Source organism: Dermacentor andersoni, chromosome 6 (assembly GCF_023375885.2).
Source record: "Dermacentor andersoni chromosome 6, qqDerAnde1_hic_scaffold, whole genome shotgun sequence".
In the NCBI taxonomy this organism is placed as follows: Eukaryota; Metazoa; Arthropoda; class Arachnida; order Ixodida; family Ixodidae; genus Dermacentor; species Dermacentor andersoni.
Window position 1 is genome coordinate 76163752 of NC_092819.1, and position 18809 is coordinate 76182560.

The 18809-nt window shown below is 45.9% G+C and overlaps 1 long non-coding RNA gene across 1 annotated transcript; it reads left to right on the top strand.

Annotated features, from left to right (window-relative positions):
* The first annotated feature begins 2999 nt into the window (after nt 1-2999).
* On the top strand, nt 3000-13182 carry LOC129382523 (uncharacterized). Its single transcript, XR_011894932.1, has 3 exons — nt 3000-3101; nt 11541-11639; nt 13102-13182. It is a non-coding gene; the product is annotated as an uncharacterized lncRNA (long non-coding RNA).
* Nucleotides 13183-18809: the final 5627 nt, after the last annotated feature.

The following is an 18809-nucleotide window of genomic DNA, read 5'->3' on the forward strand; positions in this document are numbered from 1 at the left end:
AACGCATCCTCGCCTAATTGCAGTCGCACCCTCCCCTGAGCGAATAAACTATAAATTTCCCCTCTCACTAGTACAGTGATAAGGCTGGCGTATAATGGTAGGTGACCGAGAAACGAAAATATCCTTTGTATAGCTGGTATACAAAACTGTGTCTTAATTTACAGTGAGTCGACCAGCATGGAGGCTCTGCCACAATTTTGTAGTGGAATGCAGCTTTGCACTGCTGCACTTCGCCGCAATATTGTGGCTAAGCGTCGATGTTGGGAGACTGTTTGCCCTGTTTATCCTAGATTCTCACAGACATTGTCATAGCTGTGTTGCGCTGTCCACGTCCCTACTCTGGAGTGCTGTTAAAAACAGATTTAAATAAATTTTACCCTGCACGTTTCCTAGGCGCGACGCATTCACGTGAGCATTGCATCACGTGCACATAAATTGCGCGACTTTCTTGATCCATTGCGTTCGTTCACTATGCCAGACGTCATGCAATTTTGATCAGAGTGCACACGGCATACGTGCAGAACCCGAACGCTGTAGCAGGTGACACGAAGCCGCCGCTCCAGGCGTCAATACACTTGCGCTGGTTTGCTTATATATGCACGGCTGCACTGGCTACACTGGAGCTCTGGTGCGCGCGACCACGTTCTCGTTCGCGTCTTCACCCTGAGAACAAACGAGCTTATCTGTAGAGTCGATTACAGAAAGGTGAAGGCCAGTTGGCCGTTGACAACAATGGGCAGCTGGTCTCTACTTGTGATAGGGTGTGCGTTTTGTATTGATAAATGTTTGCAACGGCGCGCGTTCAGCACTGCGCAGCTCTTGATTTTCTGGCTTACGGAAGATAGCGTATGTCGCTTGTCTGAGGTATGGGGCTGAGGTGTGGGCGTGCGTTTCTAAACACCAATCGGATGTCACGGATTTCATGGTCTGAAAAAGCCTTCATCTCCTAAAGAAAAAATGCGGCGATACTACGCACCTTATTGGAATCCGCATACAGCAAAAATTTGTTTGAAAGCGTGATTATTGATGAAACCTTTGTTAGTTTCTGGTATTGCAATGCCAGTGCAAGGTCCTACCGAATGCCTTCGCCCAGACCACATAACCCACGCTACAAGCTGTCCAAACGCAGTTTTCGGGTGCTTGCTCATTTTGCTATCGCGTACCTGTACTACGCAATGTGGCACACGCGTCGATCATCTCAAATAGCTAGTTGACGCTGGCACCATAGAAGTATGCGTGCGATTGTGCCCTACTAGTTGGGGCATCTGGTTGCTGTGCTCAGCGAACTTAGGTTTGATCCCGCCGTCGGACACGTGATTCGATTTCTTTTAAGTCCAAGCTATTCGGCAAAGCAGCAGCAGCAGAACCCAGCACCCACGGTCAGGGAAGTCTGCGAGGGATAGCAAATAAGCAGTCGCTTTAGAGGAGCAAAAAAGAAAGAAAGAAATTTTCTTGCGTTAACTTTAGCATAGAAAGTAGTACTAACGAAAAGAACAATAAATAAAGGACGGCAGCGTTTCTTAAATAGTACTGTAATACTGAATGTGATACTTTCTCCTCGATATCTGCTATTTTCATTTTGCAAACTTCCCTAGTGAAACGTAAGATGACTGAACGCTTACTGTATTTTCCAGCCTGAAAAAAAGTCGCGGGCATCCGCGCCAAACATGACTCCCGTGGCACCCGGGAAACCCTCCGATGTAAACGAGACCGAGTCCGAGCAGCAGCAGCAGCAAGTAAGCAACGATGCGCACATCTTTTCGTTTTTGATAGTGGCTGTAGCCACTTTCATACTACAATACTCAGTGTGATGTGGCAGTGCTACGACTCTTCAGGTGTGTTCAACGAAAACGCCGTCATGATTCAGGGCAATCATGCAAGGCATGAACATGAATTCTTCATGTTCCTCTTTATAGACCAATGTACTGTGCACGCCCTGACGAAGATGTTCAAAGCCGTTAAAAAAGAATGCAGGTAGCATCTGTAACAAAGTCCCTATTTTTTGTATTACACATTGGCACATGACCTGTTAAAACTGAGGTGCGAAAAAGGGGTTTGTTCGTACCTAGGGTAGTGGGGGGAGGGTACGAACAAACCCTATCGTTGTTTGGAAGCGGGTCACAACCACGCATCCAATTGTTTTCTGTGCAGAAAACCGGATAATATTGAACATGCTTTTCTTGATTGTTGGGATACGTTTTTGTTTTGGGATGTCCTTCAACGGACCTTATAAAATGACTTGCCTTTAGGCGCCCATGGCATTAGATTTCTCCCAGATGAAAACGAGAAGGGGGTACCGTTCCACCTAGTTAGGCTACTAGGCCTGCGCAGCACATGGCGTTCTAGATTGACGGTGCGGCACGCTGATATTGATGCGCGCCCGGTTAAGGAGTACCTCTTTTTAAATTCATATCTTCATCGGCACAAACACAGAGTTCAACGAAACCTACCTGAATGGCTCCAATGAGTCAAAGCATGTCTGCAGGTGGACAAAGTTTAGAAGAAACTGTAGTAGCTCAGGCTCGGCTGGAGTTTGGAATTTTCCTGTACGTATGTCGTCGCTGTGAAAATGCGTTTACATAGACAGCAAAGAAAAAGTTTGTGGCATCTTGGTTTGAGTACTGGCCTGCAGTGCTGGGGCACCGAGGTTAGATCCCATCATTGCTCACTTAATTCACTATCTTTAAAATGCGAGATATTTGGTGAGACAGCAGCATGGTCAGAAAAGGCAGCACCCTCGGTCAGGAAAGCCCCACGAGGTTCGCAAAAAAGGTTCGCGTAAAAAAATATAAGTGTGCCACTTTCTTGCGTTTAACTCTAGCATTGAAAGCAGTCCTTATGAAAAGAAACAATAAATAAAGGATGTAGCGTTTGTTATAGAGTGATGCACTATTGAATTTCGTACTAATCCTTGCTAGAATATTTCAGCAAATTTCATGTTGCACGCTTTCTTAGCGAAACACAAGATATGACCAAACATTTACTTTATTTTCCAGCTTTACGAAAAATCGCGGGGATTCGCACCGTACGTGACTACCCTCGTGCCCGAGAAACCGCCTGATGTGAACGAGACCGAGTCCAAGCAACACCAGCAGCAACAAGTAAGCATTGCTTAGCGCATGTTCTCGCTTTTGATGGTGGCCGTAGCTACTTCGGTACCACAACACCCAGTGTGATACGGCAGTGCTACGGCTAATTAGGTGTGTTGAACGAAAAACGGAGTCATGATTCAGTGCAACCCCGCAACGCACTTGCAGCCTTCCCCATTTCAAGATTATCGTCTCCGACCCAACAGCTGTGCCCAGTGCTTAGAACAGCAATCAGGCTTGGAACGAAATTCATAAGAGGAAAATAAAATACTAATTTGTTGAAGTCATATAGACTTGATTCATGGTCCGATCCGCCACTGTATTACGAATAGGACTGCCGCTGTTGCTTGGGGTGGGTGCAGTAAGCGGGAGATGTTTACAAGGCTGGGGCTCCGTGAAAGAAAGAAATAAGCAAGCAAGCAAGCAAGCAAGCAAGCGAACAAATAAAGAAGCGAACAAGTGAACAAATGAACCAGACAACAAACAAATAAACAAGCAGCAAACGAACAAACAAAGGAACAAATGAATTTTCTTGCTGTATGTAACTGCAGCCAATAATATTGCACAAGACTATGTTGGTCAGATATACGAACGATGGCTGCAGATTTAAAGTAGTGGCGTGCGTACCTTGGCTGCGGAAACACGCACCTCTTCCTACTAGCTCGTAACCAGTAATCTGTTGCCACTGAGAGTATCTAAAGCTTTCCTGTGCCAAGCCTCACTTTATTAAATAGGCCTTTTGGCTCATGTACATTGAGCTTGCTCAGTTCACTTCATAATTTTATGGACCTAAAATGCATTTCTATTCATGCAACACATGAATCAACAGTACTGTGCAAGTGTGGTTCAGTACGATATGTGACCTCCGAAACTCTGGATTCCTGCCTTAATAAAGTGACCACCGCGCTAGTTACAAGCCGAATCATAGGGCAGGTTATCTTTGGAAATCGTTAATTATGCGACAGCAGAGATCTATCACTGTAAAATAATTTACACCCTTAAAAGTGAAAAAGGGTGTAAATGTGTCTATAACTCACACAATTAGGGTGTGATTTATATAAATGACACCCTAAGGATGCCAGTTATAGACACATTTACATCCTTTTTCAATTTTAAGGGTGTAAGTTATTTTAGAGTGTAGCCCACAATATTGTACTGATGCGTTCCGCTCAATTCTAGGCAAACGTTACATTCCACCGTTGATGACCGGCTGTTTCTATTACCAAGGTCGGAGCGTCGCTGTGGCCAGGGATGAAGCGCGAAAACGGCGCAAAGGAATGGCATCGCAAAAGGCATCGCTGCAAACTCGTTGCCCGAAGTTGGCGTAGTCTAATGATTGCGTCCCCAATTCTGAATTTGTGCGCATACGCCCCTCACCAAAGTGCACCACCAAAATCGACCTCTCCCTTAACAGTGGACCCATACCCGAACACGACGAGATCCGAGTACTGGGGCTCTTTGTTCACAAAAATCGAAAAGCTGATACAACATAAGCCAAATTGCGTAAGGTGGGGAACCAGGTGGGCAGGATAGTTCGCCGGGTTTCGAACAAGCGCGGGGGGTTACGTTGCAAAGACGCCTTGCGGCTGGCGCATGCATTTGTAACCAGTCGAGTCTGATACTCGGCTCCATACCTCCACCTACGCAAATTTGACGAGAAGCACTCGAAGTCATTCTCCGTAAAATCTACAAGCGTGCCCTCGACCTCCCGGTCAGTACCTTCAACCAGCGCCTCCTGGGCCTGGGGATGGTGAACACCTTTAAGGAGCTGCGAGAGGCACACTTGATGAACCAGTACACGAGACTCTCTAAAACGCCATCGGGTCGCCGCCTCCTTGCCCGACTACACATCCATCATTCAATACATACGGAAGAGCACGTACATATCCCATCACAGGGGAGGTACGGCCTGCACGTGCGCCCTCTTCCGGTCAACATGACACGAGAGGACCATAGTGGCAGACGCCTTGCGCGGGTGGAACCCTTGGCTCGTCATTACGGACACAAACACGGAGTCTTCTACGTGGACGCCTCCGGCCCGTACCATGGGGTTTGGTACACGGCCGCAGTCGTCCACCAAAACACGGCAGTAAACAGACTCACTTTCCGTGCACACACCATTACACACGCGGAGGTGGTTGCCATCACGCTAGCCGCCGCAGATAAACACTCGCGCGTCATCATCACCGACTCGAGGGGTGCTTGCCGCAATATTGAGCAGGGCCACATACCGTACCTTGCCTACAAAATTTTGCAAAACAGCGACTATCTCGGTGCCCCCTCGCACCGTACGATTATCTGGACTCCGGCTCACACGGGCCTCGAGGGAAACGAGACGGCCGATGCCGTCGCCCGCGCGCTCACTTTCTGGGCATCGCCTTCGTCCCCTACCGATCCGGACCCCGAACCCAATCCCGCCTATACTTTCAAAGAGATCGTTCAGCTCTACCAATCTGGCCATGCCATCTATCCCAAGCCCTTTAAGGGTCTCACAAAGGCGGAGGAGCGCATTCTCCTTCGCCTTTATACCAAAACTCTGCTGTGCCCGGCAGCCTTAAAATACTTTGACCCCGCTTGCACGGGGAAGTGCCCGCACTGTGGGGGAAAGTGTTCAGACATTTTCCACATGGTGTGGGCATGTCAAAACCCCCAAATCTAACCCCCCTACCCAACCCTTTCCGGGAGGACTGGGAGGCAGCCCTGCTCGGCTGCTCTGACCTGACGGCCCAACGGGCCTTCGTCGAGCGGGCCCGGGCAGCGGCCGACGCCAATGAGCTCCCGTAAGGGGGAGCCCACCTAGTGTTGGTGCAAAACTCATGTAAATAAATGTTTTTCAGACAGACGGACGGACACTAGATTATATGCCACTCTTACCATTTACCGTTCTCGGTCGGCTGATGCAATTAATTTTCAGGGCGGAGCGTTGCTCTGACCACTGACGAATGGCCGCAATGAATGTTGTAGAATAGAAGGGTTACATTATGCTTGCCGTTGCTTTAGAACAAGCGATAGCGCTAATTAATTGAAGAACTCACTTTCCGTACTGTTATTTTTGCGATATACTATAACGTAACTACAACGTACAATGGATCACATACACGCCACCAATACGGTAATCGAGAAATACGCAGAGTACAATCAGCCTCTTTATATGACTTTCAAAGATTACGAAAATGCATTTTATTCAATCGAGATACAAGCAGTTATAGAGACATTACGTAATCAAGGAGTACAGGACACTTACGTAAAAATCTTGGAAAGTATATACAGATTCCACAGCTACCTGAATTCTCCACGAGGAAAGCTGGAAGATACCTATAAAGAAAGGGGTCAGTCAAGGAGACACAATCTCTCCAATGCTATTCACTGTGTGCTTGGAGGTAGTATTCAAGCTATTAAACTGGGAAGGCTTAGGAGTAAGGACAAACAGCGAATATCTCAGCAACTTTCGATTTGCAGATGACATTGTCCTGCTCAGCAACATTTAGGACGAGTTACAACAACCGATTGAGGACCTTAACAGAGTGGGGTTAAAGATTAATATGCAGAAGACAAAGATACTGATCAATAGCCGGACAAGGAAACAAGTGTTCAGGATCGCCAGTCAGCCTCTAGAGTGTGCGAAAGAGTACGTTTACCTAGGTCAGTTACTCACAGGGGACCCTGATAATGAGAAGGAAATTTACAGAATAAAAATGGGTTGGAGCTCATTCAGCAGACATTGTCAGATCCTTACTGGAAGCTTACCATTATCATTAAAAAGAAAGGTGTATAATCAATGCATTCTACCGTTGCCGACATATGGGGCAGAAACTTGGAGACTGACAAAGAAGCTCGAAGACAAGTTAAGGACTGCGTAAAGAGCGATGGAACGAAGAATGTTAGGCATAACGTAAGAGGAAGAAAGGGGTGTGGATCAGAGAGTAAACGGGGATAGCCGATATTCTAATTGACATTAAGGGAGAGAAATTTAGTTGGGCCGGTCACGTAATGCGTAGATTAGATAACCGGTGTACCATCAGGGTTACAGAATGGGTGCCAATAGAAGGGAAGTGCAGTCGACGACGACAGAAGACCAGGTGGGGTGACGAAATTGAGAAATTCGCAGGCGCTAGATGGAATCAGTTGGCGCAGGACAGGGGTGATTGGAGATCGCAGGGAGATGCCTTCGTCCTGCAGTGGACATAAAATAGCTGATGCTGATTATGCTGATAACGTACGTTATGTTTGAGAACATGAAGTGTCTGAGCAACTAGCCGTTGACACTGCATTTACAACTAAGCTTTGCACTTACGACGGAGCTGCAAAAGTGTACATATTACCTCTGTATAAATATATTATAGTCGTGAAGGATTTGTACACACAGTACACGTTAATACCTGACTTGACACGTGACGATATTTCACAACAGTGAAAGTGCTGTATTTTGAACGCCTCGTCCAACGTCAACCACGCATGGCCAGCAGATGTCGTTGATGTTGCACGTGTCTTAGATGGTGTTTCAAGCTTTTCTTCGTATTTCTTGCTCGATAGCTTCGCTATGCACTTTCCGGTTTTGCGTTTTCTTTTTGTATATCTGAGCTACTTTGCTTGAGTGATCCTTTCTTGCGCCCTTTCTTACACGTGTCAATCGTCGAGTTCATGAGCTCTTGGCGGGATGCTAGTTGGAAGTGCAAGTCGCACCGCAGTATACGCATCACTGCTGAGCTTCGGCATAAACGGGTGCGTTGTGGCGCAAACCGAGTAAAAACACGTCGCCCAGATCCGACGTAAGGTTATGTTCGACAACTCTGCAACGAAAAGGCTCATGCCAATGGTTTCGTAACAGTTAGAGGTACCGAAAACAAGATAATTATTTCAGCGAGAAGTTGCGAGTTAACTAAGCAGGAGAAGTGAAGGTCAGACACTCGCCGACGCGCTCAAGCTCGCGTCTGCGCGCCTTGCGTCTGCCGCGACTCGCAAAGAATGGCGGTTTGTGTAGATGCCTTGGCGGACATCGTATCGCTCCGCGGTATAGAATGTGGGTCAACATACTTAAATGGTTATTAACGCAGCTGTTTCACTTTAAGAGTTGTCAAATCGGCGCGAGGAAAGGAGAGAAAAGCTACTTTCTCGCATGACCTAAATCAGCCTCACTGAGAATTGATTGCACCACGCCGCACAGCTGTGTAACTGCAGGCCCGTGGCGACGCGAAGTGTACCCCGAGAGCCGATGTTTGTCCGGAGCCAACCCCCTTTCCCTTGTTCATAAAGAACCACTTCTCGGGAACACATCTCCGCGCTCGTGCCGCGCTTGAACGCTCGCGAGCTGTCCCGCCCCGTCTGCGCATGCGTAGGTGCGTAGACGCGCGCTGGCGCGCGTCTTCGGCCAGCGTACGTGTGGTCTGGCCTTAGGTGTTTTACAGGTGAGCGCGCACGTGTGGCTCTCCATAACGAGCCATGGGCGGTGTAATCGTCGGTGTGTCCTTCTCTGTCGCCTGTTTCCCAACCTGATGCATGCCAAATTCCCTGCGAGTAACCTTCCACCTGCTGTAGGAGTGCGTCTGCGCCGAAGGGACAGTGCTATCAACACTTTATTTTCGAGTTCTTGGGGGCCACCTCGGAGCGTATTGTACGTGCGTGTGTTAGCAGTAACTCGCCGCTACATCTACTTGGGGCTTTTCCTCGTTTGTCCGCTCTTGCAATAAAGGGACACGGAATAGGAATTTCGGGGCCTGTTATATATGATCAAATTAGGCATCTGAAATAACGATTGTTACTACCCTGAGAGGAGGCGCGGTATGAGCCGGAAGAGACACGAAAACGAAAGACGGGCAGCGACGCCGTCTCGAAACTTCTTCACCAGCTCGCTGGTACGTCATTGAGTTTGACAGCGTATGCGCGGATGTACTTAAATGTTTATTGGAGAAGGACCACACTGGATTAAAAAAGGAGCGAAGACTCAACCTTGCAATTTTTGAGAACTTGACTGACGTTAAAATTGGTCCATACAAGAGAAAATATTTTCACATCCATGACGTCAAGACAGACGTATTGGTATGAATGAATGCAGAATAAAAGAATGAATGAATACAGCGCTTAAAAATACTCTACTGATATACATTTAGGTTCTCTTTTCAGTATCTCTTTATAGGTGGCATGCTGCCATTGGAGTATTCGTGACAGATGCTTGACTGCCAGCCCACTGCCCCTAATAGTGCTTAGCTACATGCGTTTGCTTGTATAGCGCGCTGTCCTCTCGTCCTCGATCTCGGATGCCATGGTAAAGTGCATCTTTCTACATCCCTGACTCCCGGTGCTCGGTGCGTGTGTTTTTCTTTATAGAGTCCTGCGCCAGAGGCGTCTCAAATACAGCAGCGTATGACGCGAATAATTCATCCGCTGGTCTTTTCTCCATGTCATTCAATGCTTATGAAGGAGAACATGTTGCTGGACTATTTGGTGTTTACATAGTGTAGGTGCGGCCAACCCTAGGAATGTTTCCCTAGATCTAGAGAATCCACGCCTTGTTCAAACTAAAAAAAAAAAAAATTAAATTCGTCCAAATCAAGGAAAATTTCGGGCTAGGACATCAAGCAAAGAAGAAGAAAAAAATAACGGAGACGTGAAAAGCGACCGATGCGATGACCGATACGTGAAACTGCTCACATGAAGGCGGGTTTCGATTCCGGTCATCGTAAATTACCTTCGCATTAGGATGCGAAGTATGAGTTGTGATTGTGTTGCAGCACAGTGAACGCTTCTTGCCAAGTAAGCAGCAGAGGCCTCGGGCTGTGCTGTCGACTTTCCTGCACTGTGAATGGAAACGTGTGTCTCTAACCGGCAAAACAATCTTATGCTCCAACACCAAATAAAGCAGTACTGGCTAATACCGGAGTAAGCGGCCACCTTGCGTCGACCACTTCAATAGGATCGGGGCACTGAGCAGCCTGCTCTGCACGGGAGCACGCAAACCGCCCATAGGCAAATCAACCTTAGAGACCCAGTGATCGCGTATTTCGGAGAGTTTGGCAAGGAGGACATAACAAATTGGCGGCGTATCTTCTTGCTTCGCTGCAAAAGACGTGTAAGCGCACACACGTCGTGGTGCTACGCGGTCAATACGCGTCGTGCAAATAAATCTAATTGCACGTTTTTTAGTTAGACGTACTATTTACTGTGCTGCATTCTTTAAGAGAAGTCTGGGGCCCATCATTCTTGAAATTCGAACAAGGTTCCACGTCAGTCCTGGCACTTTGTCCTTGTCCAAACTTGCTTTTCATGTAGAGCAACGTACAAATGGTGCGCACGTCTTCTGGCTTCACTGAATATGACTTCAAGCTGGATGCTCTGTTGCTAGGATAACAACTTGCGCTGCGACAATATTTCAGTTTGATTGCAGCGACTTCATAGTTTAAGTATATTGAAGACTAGCTTAGAGATAAGTTTAGATGATAAAATTTGCACTCTATTTACACAGCACAAACACACTTTATCTTTACAGAAAACATATGGACAACCTGAACGACCGCACTTTGCAAAAATATAGGGAAATCTAGGGAATCTTCGCATCCGAGTTTAGGAAATACTGGCTGCGAAGGTGGGCAGAGTTGCTGTAGTGGAACGACACAGCCACAACGACAGAAACTTGACAGTCACATCTAAAGTGTGATGGAATATATGCGGGTGAGAGGCGGGATATACGAAAAGGTAGACGTGCCTCTTCGTTTTATTTTATTGTGCTTGTGGCGGTGAGCTACATTATGTCTTTATTCAGTGTTTGTACATCTGCTAGGACATCGAAAGTATGCGATAGCGCGCAAGATTTTCAACGGCAGTTATGGGCTGTCTACTCTATACACGTACTTGCGCATACGCTACAGTGTTTAGATATGAAGCTGTGCAAGACACTGTTCACACGATGCAACTAATGAAAATAAAAACGTATTATAAAAGATATAAATGCTAGCGCAGAAATACTATACAGAAACACAGCGGGGACGGAGCGAAATAAAATGTGAGGGCTTCTTTAACAGGGGTAATTTTTCGTGTTTGCATCGCACTTACTCTGTTTCTATCGTGTTCTTCCAAGCCGATGTTTACCTTCTGACAGTCACGCACTAACTAGCCAAGCAAGATTCTATACCAAAAAACAAAGAACTCTGTCACGATGATGGAGCATTGAAAACCGTCACACGGTTTCTCGTGCTTAAAGCGGGGAAATGGTGTGAAAAATCTCCAAATATTCTTGTGACACAGGTAGTTGTATTATCCGCTAAATCACCTGGCGGTCTACTCAGTTCATGTGTGAGCAGGCCCGCATTCTAAAGTAACTGGCGAGGAAATGCGATCGAAAGTTTGTGTTTGTGATTTGCTAGGAATTTCTAAGTAATTCGAAAACACTGTTGGCGAGCTGTGAAGGAATTTGTGGCCGTCGCAAATTTTCTTCTATGTTGTGCCTCTCTCTTAAAGAGTTCCTCCGCGGTGGAAGTCCAGGCAAAGTCTGCAGGTCCCGCGGTATCGGAAAGCCCGAGAAACAAGTTGTCTGCCTTTTTCTCAAGAAAACCATCGGTAAGTTGTTCACACAGGCTTTTGAACATCAGTATCTTCATTATTAGCATGTCCTATTTAGCATACAGTTTAATCTTTGGAGGCTCCTAGTATTATTCTTATTCAGTGTCTATTGTTTTCTGGTTAAACTTTTTTACATTCTGGAGATAACATCAGGCAATATTTTTCAAAGAGGGAAGCCGGCGAGAAATCGGGATTTTGATGGTTTGTAGGCCCTGATTTTGGAATTTTCCTGGTAATTTTAGCAGGCGATTAACACAAGCCGTGGTCTGCTTTTGGACATAAGCGTCTTAATTAGAGAAGTCGATTCATTCACTGGAGCATATACGCAATAATAGAGCTGGCCGCAGATCTTTTGATGAACTTAATTATGCTAATCTTCGTCGACATTTATTTTTAAACATTTACACAAACCTCAAAAAGAACAAAGCGTAGAAAGAAGAACAGATAGAATTTGTAAGTTACACTTCTCAAAGAAACGCCAGCCTTACTGTGAGCGTACTCTCGGTGCGTCAGAAGAAGGAAGCATGAACGCAAAACGTACATGAAGTTACCACGCTAGCTCGCCGTGAGGTCATGAGATTTAGGAAGTCTCTGCTTGGGGTTAAGTTAGTCGTTTATTGATGAAGACGGATAAAGTTGAATTGCAAAGGAACGATAAAGGTCGACCGAGCGTTCTTTGATAACGTTAAAAATAAAATAAAAAATAAAATGAACGAGCCAGATATGCAGAAGTAGAACGAAGCGTGTACCAAATAAAAATAGAAATTTTGACCTTGATTTTTTTTTCGGTAATGATCAACCATTTGCCGTCAAATTGACTATTCATTAATTACTTCGCCAGCCTGAACTAAATCTTGCACTATAACGTCCCTTAGGAACTGCTCTTGATTGAACAACGCTAGGTGCTCGTAAAAGGAACTTTTAGAAACTAATAAAAGACGTCAATGCGAAAGGGTGTCTTTCGGTACAAAACGCGATTTTATTACAATGATGTTCTCAAATCCCGAAAAGCATTTGTGACGGGTAATAAAGTTATACTTGTAATAACGCTCAATGAGCAATGAATTATAATAACAAGTTGACCTAAGTTGGTCGCTCTCTTAAAACGCGAAATAGCTGACTTGTACCAATAGTGGAACCTTGCTGCAGCAAAAAACGACGCAAAATCGAAATTGACGGTACCACGTTTAGCAAAGCCCTATAATACACAACGCAGGTATCATTCTTTCTATGCTACGTTGATACCTCAAAATTCTGATGAAAGTGCGGGAAACATTTCATATAGCCCATGGTACGATTTCGGATACGCTGTAGCAAAATGACATGATGGATACACTCGGCCTGGCTTGTGTGCGTATGCCTAGTAAAACGGAGGTGAAAGTAACAAAGGCAAATTCATGAATTAGTGTCGGCATGTTTAAGCCTTCCGACCAAACGTCTTGCGGGGACTCATTTTCAGGTGAGCCCGAAGAGTGTTCGTATGGTTGAAGAGGAACGCATGAGTTCGCCCAGCCCGCAAAGCACCAGGAGCAGGCGACAGGTGAGAGCCTAATTGGCGAATAGCTTGCCCTGTTCGGCCACACGCTTCTCTTGTCCGTATGTGCCAGAGTGCGAAGGCGACGGTCGTTCACTGAACTAGCTCACTGCCTCTGAAATTGTGTTCAACGGAGCCCCATTGATCACAGACAGATCCGAGAGAACGACTATAAAACACGATATTGAGGAGCGCCGTCTAGATAGATGCAATGATATGCAGAAACCTCTTCATAGTATCGGGGCGGCAACAGTTGTCAACTTGCCAGAAAGGGAGAACGTGTGACGTACAACTACTTCTCTGCCAAGCTTCCAGCCCATCGTGCATCTTTATCTTCACCGATAGTTTCATATCACAAAGCTTTTTAGAGTTTCTTTATTTGCTTTTATGGAATGAAAAAAAAAAAACAAGCCACTTATGACGGCGCCGGCGACGTATCTGTGAAAGTACGTCGTCCAAATCAGACTTTAGACGATCACATTTAAAGCTAAAGGGGCCTGAACAGGTTGAACTGAAGTTACTATTTCGACTATAGGCTCAGTCCCGACTTCAGCGCCCTTGTTTCAGGCGGGACTTAACATGAGTTCGATATTATAAGGCGTTTTTGCTGTTGTGGCCCTGGCTGAACATCTCCTTTCTTGAGCATCTTTGTATTGAACAAAATGTACTTGTGGCGGAAGAAAAGAGTCGGGGAGGGGTCTTTCAGGGAGCAATGGGCTAGTCAGGACTTCTTGAATGCTAAAAGCTTGCGAGCTCTTGTGACTCATTGAAACGAGCCACTCTGCGTTCCGTTTATCAGTTGTCTGCGCATGCGCAGAGCTCTGCAAGAGTAGCGGTACATGGAGCAAGCGGGTCGCGAATCGCTTTATTAAATTTTTATAGGAGTTTCTTTATTTTAAGTACTCAAGAAAGTACGCACGGTTACTTCAAGTTACACCTAATAGTTTTCGCTACTTACAATTCGGGCAAATTTTCTCATAAATAATAAGACTTGCATAATCTTCAAATTCAACTGTCCTTTTAAGAACGTCGTTAGAGAACTTCAGTGCAAGCTTTTAAGCTTCTTGAGCCCCCACACACCGTATTGTTAAGCATACCTAGTCCATCGCGAGTTCACTTGTGCGAACGAGGCGAATCTGTAGTAATAACAAAAAGGAAAAAATGAAGAAACCAGAAAAACAAAAGAATTGCAGCTCTCACTAAACCAATGGGTAAGCATCGACTTAGACGAACTGGTAATTCCTGTATCTTTTAGTTGAGCAGCCGTATATAGACGAAGCACAAACGCCGGACGAACACCATTCAAGCTGCACGTTTCACGCCACTCTCAAAACAAGTGTTAACAACGTGCCGGGCGATCACATTCTGCCTCTTTTGATGTAGTTGCGTGGCGACCGTCCAAGGCTTCTCATGATGCCGCTTTACGGTTACTAACCGACCATTATTACCAAACGCTTACCATTCAATGAAAATGACTTCTTTATAACGCGGCTGCGCTACTGTATATTGACGCAGACACGCAGAAACGCGAAATGCCGCGTGCATAGACCTTGACTACAACAGGGTCCGAATTCACAAAACTTTTTCGATCGTAAGTGCTGTTAGCCATTGGACGGTACCCTTTGCTGGCACTGTGTCCCCCACTGTGACTGGCTAGTATCTGCTCTTGCGAAAAGTTCTGGGGCGCTGTAACGTAAAGCTATTCCATACGTTTCTATTCCCATTCTGGAAAACGTCCTCCGCAATTGGTCGAAAAATGCCCCCCTCCCTTCGCCTGTCTGTCACGCGACGTCACGTTAACCGCGATAGATCCCCATCTGATATTACGCGTACACATTTTGTGTATGCATGAAGACCGAACAAAAAAGAATAATTATTTCTGATTCGGCGCCTTTTCACCATTAGCCTTGTGCTATTGGTCAAAAGGTATAGGGCTGGGCCCACTTCGTCTGTCTGTAACGTGACGTCAAAAAAAAAAAAGAACAGTGAAAATTCAACGCGTGAAAGTGACGTGTACGCGTTAAAGATGCATTAATACGCCGAACAAAACTGAATTTTATTCTGAATAGCCGGAGACTGTCCGTTCCAAAATGAATAGAAGATGATTGTTCGCCGATCGCTCAGGCACTGGCTATTGGCACCTGCTCGAGAGCATGGATTTAATTTGCGCATAATAAAACTGCTTGCGTGGCGATATAACGTTATGCAGCTGCTTCGCCACGTATGCGACATCACTCTGCCAACACTTCTTTGCTGAGGATTCGTTTTAGCGGTATTCTTAACCTTCCGTTGCACGCCGCCGCGATTTTCAGCGAGCCACCGCAATCTAAGTAAGGGGAAGGGGACCAATCGCAGTCGCCGGCACCACCCTCTTTATCCGGTTATCTATTTTCCCAATGCTGGCTCGGCCCTATCGAAGCCCTTTTCATTTGAGGGGGCTCCTCGCCTCTTGTCAGTCAATTAAATAAGAAAAACCGCTTAATGCAGGGAATAAGTTATTCGTTTTGAAAGCAAATGAAACTGACCTCCTATCAACGAGGAGATAATTTGATTGGGCTGTTGAGACAACGCCGCCGGTCACCGCCCGATGCTTGCGTCGGCGGTTAGGTAAATTCGACGTAGGGAAATTCGAATAAAAACGAATTGGAATAGTTTTACGTGATAGGGTCCCTGGCGTAAGAATAGTTTTGTGAATTTTGGGTGAGAAGTATACAAAGCATGGACGTTTCCACGCACACAAAAAATGATAAAAGACAGTTCTCCTTCTCTTTTTCTCTGCAGACAGTCGTTGATCTCTTGGCCTACCTCATGCCGCGCCACTCAAGTGGTAGCTCGATGCAAAGGTTCCTAGGCATCGTGGTAAGGCTCCCGTTCACGATGTGCTCTTTTCATTTTCATATGAACCAACCAAAGCTATCCTTGAATACTGGTGATGGTGATGATGTTATAAAACATTACGGCAGAACCCATCTGACGATAACTGTCGGAGGTAACGCGATTAGCATTCAAGGAATGTGGCGACACACCGTTTGCTGAACTCATGCGGTGGTCACATCATTAGTGGTCATTCTGAGACTTCCGGTGCTTCTGCTATGTATGCGACGTATACACTGTCTCAAGTATCGGCCCACTTTTGTGTGGCACTCGCTTGACAATGCCGCCCATGATCACGGCGGCATGTTGACGACTTTATGACGACAATGCCGCGACAATAATGAAATGACGAAGAAGGAATGGCGTCGTCGAATGACAAAGACGGTAGGACGACTTTGAGATTAGGATTCTGAAGTGATGATGATGGTACGACGACGACATCCTGACAACGACGGGATGGGGACAATGGCATAGGGATGAGTGTATGACAACAATCAGATGAAAAAGCTAGAATGGCGACGATGGCACAGCCACGGCAGCATGACAGTGGATGCATGGTAGCCGCTGTCTGACGAAGACGCCATGACGGCGACAGCGTGGCAACGACGGCATAATTAACGGTTGAATAAAGGCAACGTGATTACGCTATAATAACGGAGAATGAATGGCGTCTATGTAACGACGAAGGCCGTATGACTACGACAGCGTGATGACAGTGGGGTGATGTTTCTGAAGTGATCACAACGGTAAAATGACAGTAAAATGAACACGGTGTGAGTGATCACAACAGTAAAACGACCACGGTATGAGGACAATGGGATGACGAAGAGTGTATGAAGACGATGGTGTGACGACAACGGCTTGACGAGAGACGGATGACGACGCTGAAGTGATGGTGATAAAACGACCATGACGTGAACACGACTACGATATGACAATGAATGCCAGAGTGACTTTATTACGAAATAGCGGCTACGACGACATGATGACGGCGGTATGACGATGGCGTTACCCCGACGGCTTGACGAGAGTGGGATGACGGAGGTGAAACGAAGACGATGAAACGACCACGACGGCATCGCAGCGACGGTAGACAAACGAATGTGCGAAAACAAGTGTGTGGCGACGATGGTACGATGACTGCTGTATCACGAAGACTGTATGACGACGGTGGCATGACGACGGCGGCATGAAGAGAGTCAAGTGACGAAGCTGGAGTGGCGGCGATAGAACGGCCACAACGACATCACGACGATGGTATGACAACGAGTGCCTGGCGACTGTATGATCATGGCGCCACGACGATGGAATACGAGGGTCGGATGACAAGGCTGGAATGGCGACGATGGCATCACGACCATGAGTACTCAACTATATAGTGGCACAATTGATTGGACATATTAGGCCACTGGGTCTGCGATGTGTTTGCGATTCAAGCAATAACTAAAAAGTTCACTAATTAAAAGTAATTAATTAATATCTATAGCGGCTCCACAGCCACCGTAGTCCTCCACAAAGAAATCAACAAAATCCCTATAAAGAAAGGCGTCAGACAGGGAGATACGATATCTCCAATGCTATTCACAGCATGTTTACAGGAGGTATTCAGAGGCCTGGAGTGGGAAGAATTGGGGATAAAAGTTGATGGAGAATACCTTAGCAACTTGCGATTCGCTGATGATATTGCCTTGCTTAGTAACTCAGGAGACCAATTGCAATGCATGCTCACTGACCTGGAGAGGCAAAGCAGAAGGGTGGGTCTGAAAATTAATCTGCAGAAAACTAAAGTACTGTTTAACAGTCTCGGAAGAGAACAGCAGTTTACGATAGGTAGCGAAACACTGGAAGTGGTAAGGGAATACATCTGCTTAGGGCAGGTAGTGACCACGGATCCGGATCATGAGACTGAAATAACCAGAAGAATAAGAATGGGTTGGGGTGCGTTTGGCAGGCATTCTCAAATCATGAACAGTAGGTTGCCACTATCCCTCAAAAGGAAAGTGTACAACAGCTGTGTGTTACCAGTACTCACATATGGGGCAGAAACCTGGAGGCTTACGAAAAGGGTTCTGCTGAAACTGAGGACGACGCAACGAGCTATGGAAAGAAGAATGATGGGTGTAACGTTAAGGGATAAGAAAAGAGCAGATTGGGTGAGGCAACAAACGCGGGTAAACGACATCTTAGTTGAAATCAAGAAAAAGAAATGGGCATGGGCCGGACATGTAATGAGGAGGGAAGATAACCGATGGTCACTAAGAGTTACGGACTGGATTCCAAGAGAAGGGAAGCGTAGCAGGGGGCGGCAGAAAGTTAGGTGGGCAGATGACATTAAGACGTTTGCAGGGACAACATGGCCACAATTAGTACATGACCGGGGTAGTTGGAGAAGTATGGGAGAGGCCTTTGCCCTGCAGTGGGCGTAACTAGGCTGATGATGATGATGAATTAAGTAATACTTAGGGATGAAAAAATGCTGACCGTAAGTACATACGACTACGGCTACTACGCAGTCGGTACGATTTCTCTAGAGCCGTTGCATATTGTTAAAACCTTACACCATATATATACATATATATATATATATATATATATATATATATATATATATATATATATATATATATATATATATATATATATATATATATATATATATATATATACACTCAGTGCATCGTACTCAGTGCATCTATTTGTTTAAAAGCTTGGGCTTGTTGTTATGTGCTCGCGGGCGTTCCATCGTTCCATTATATGTA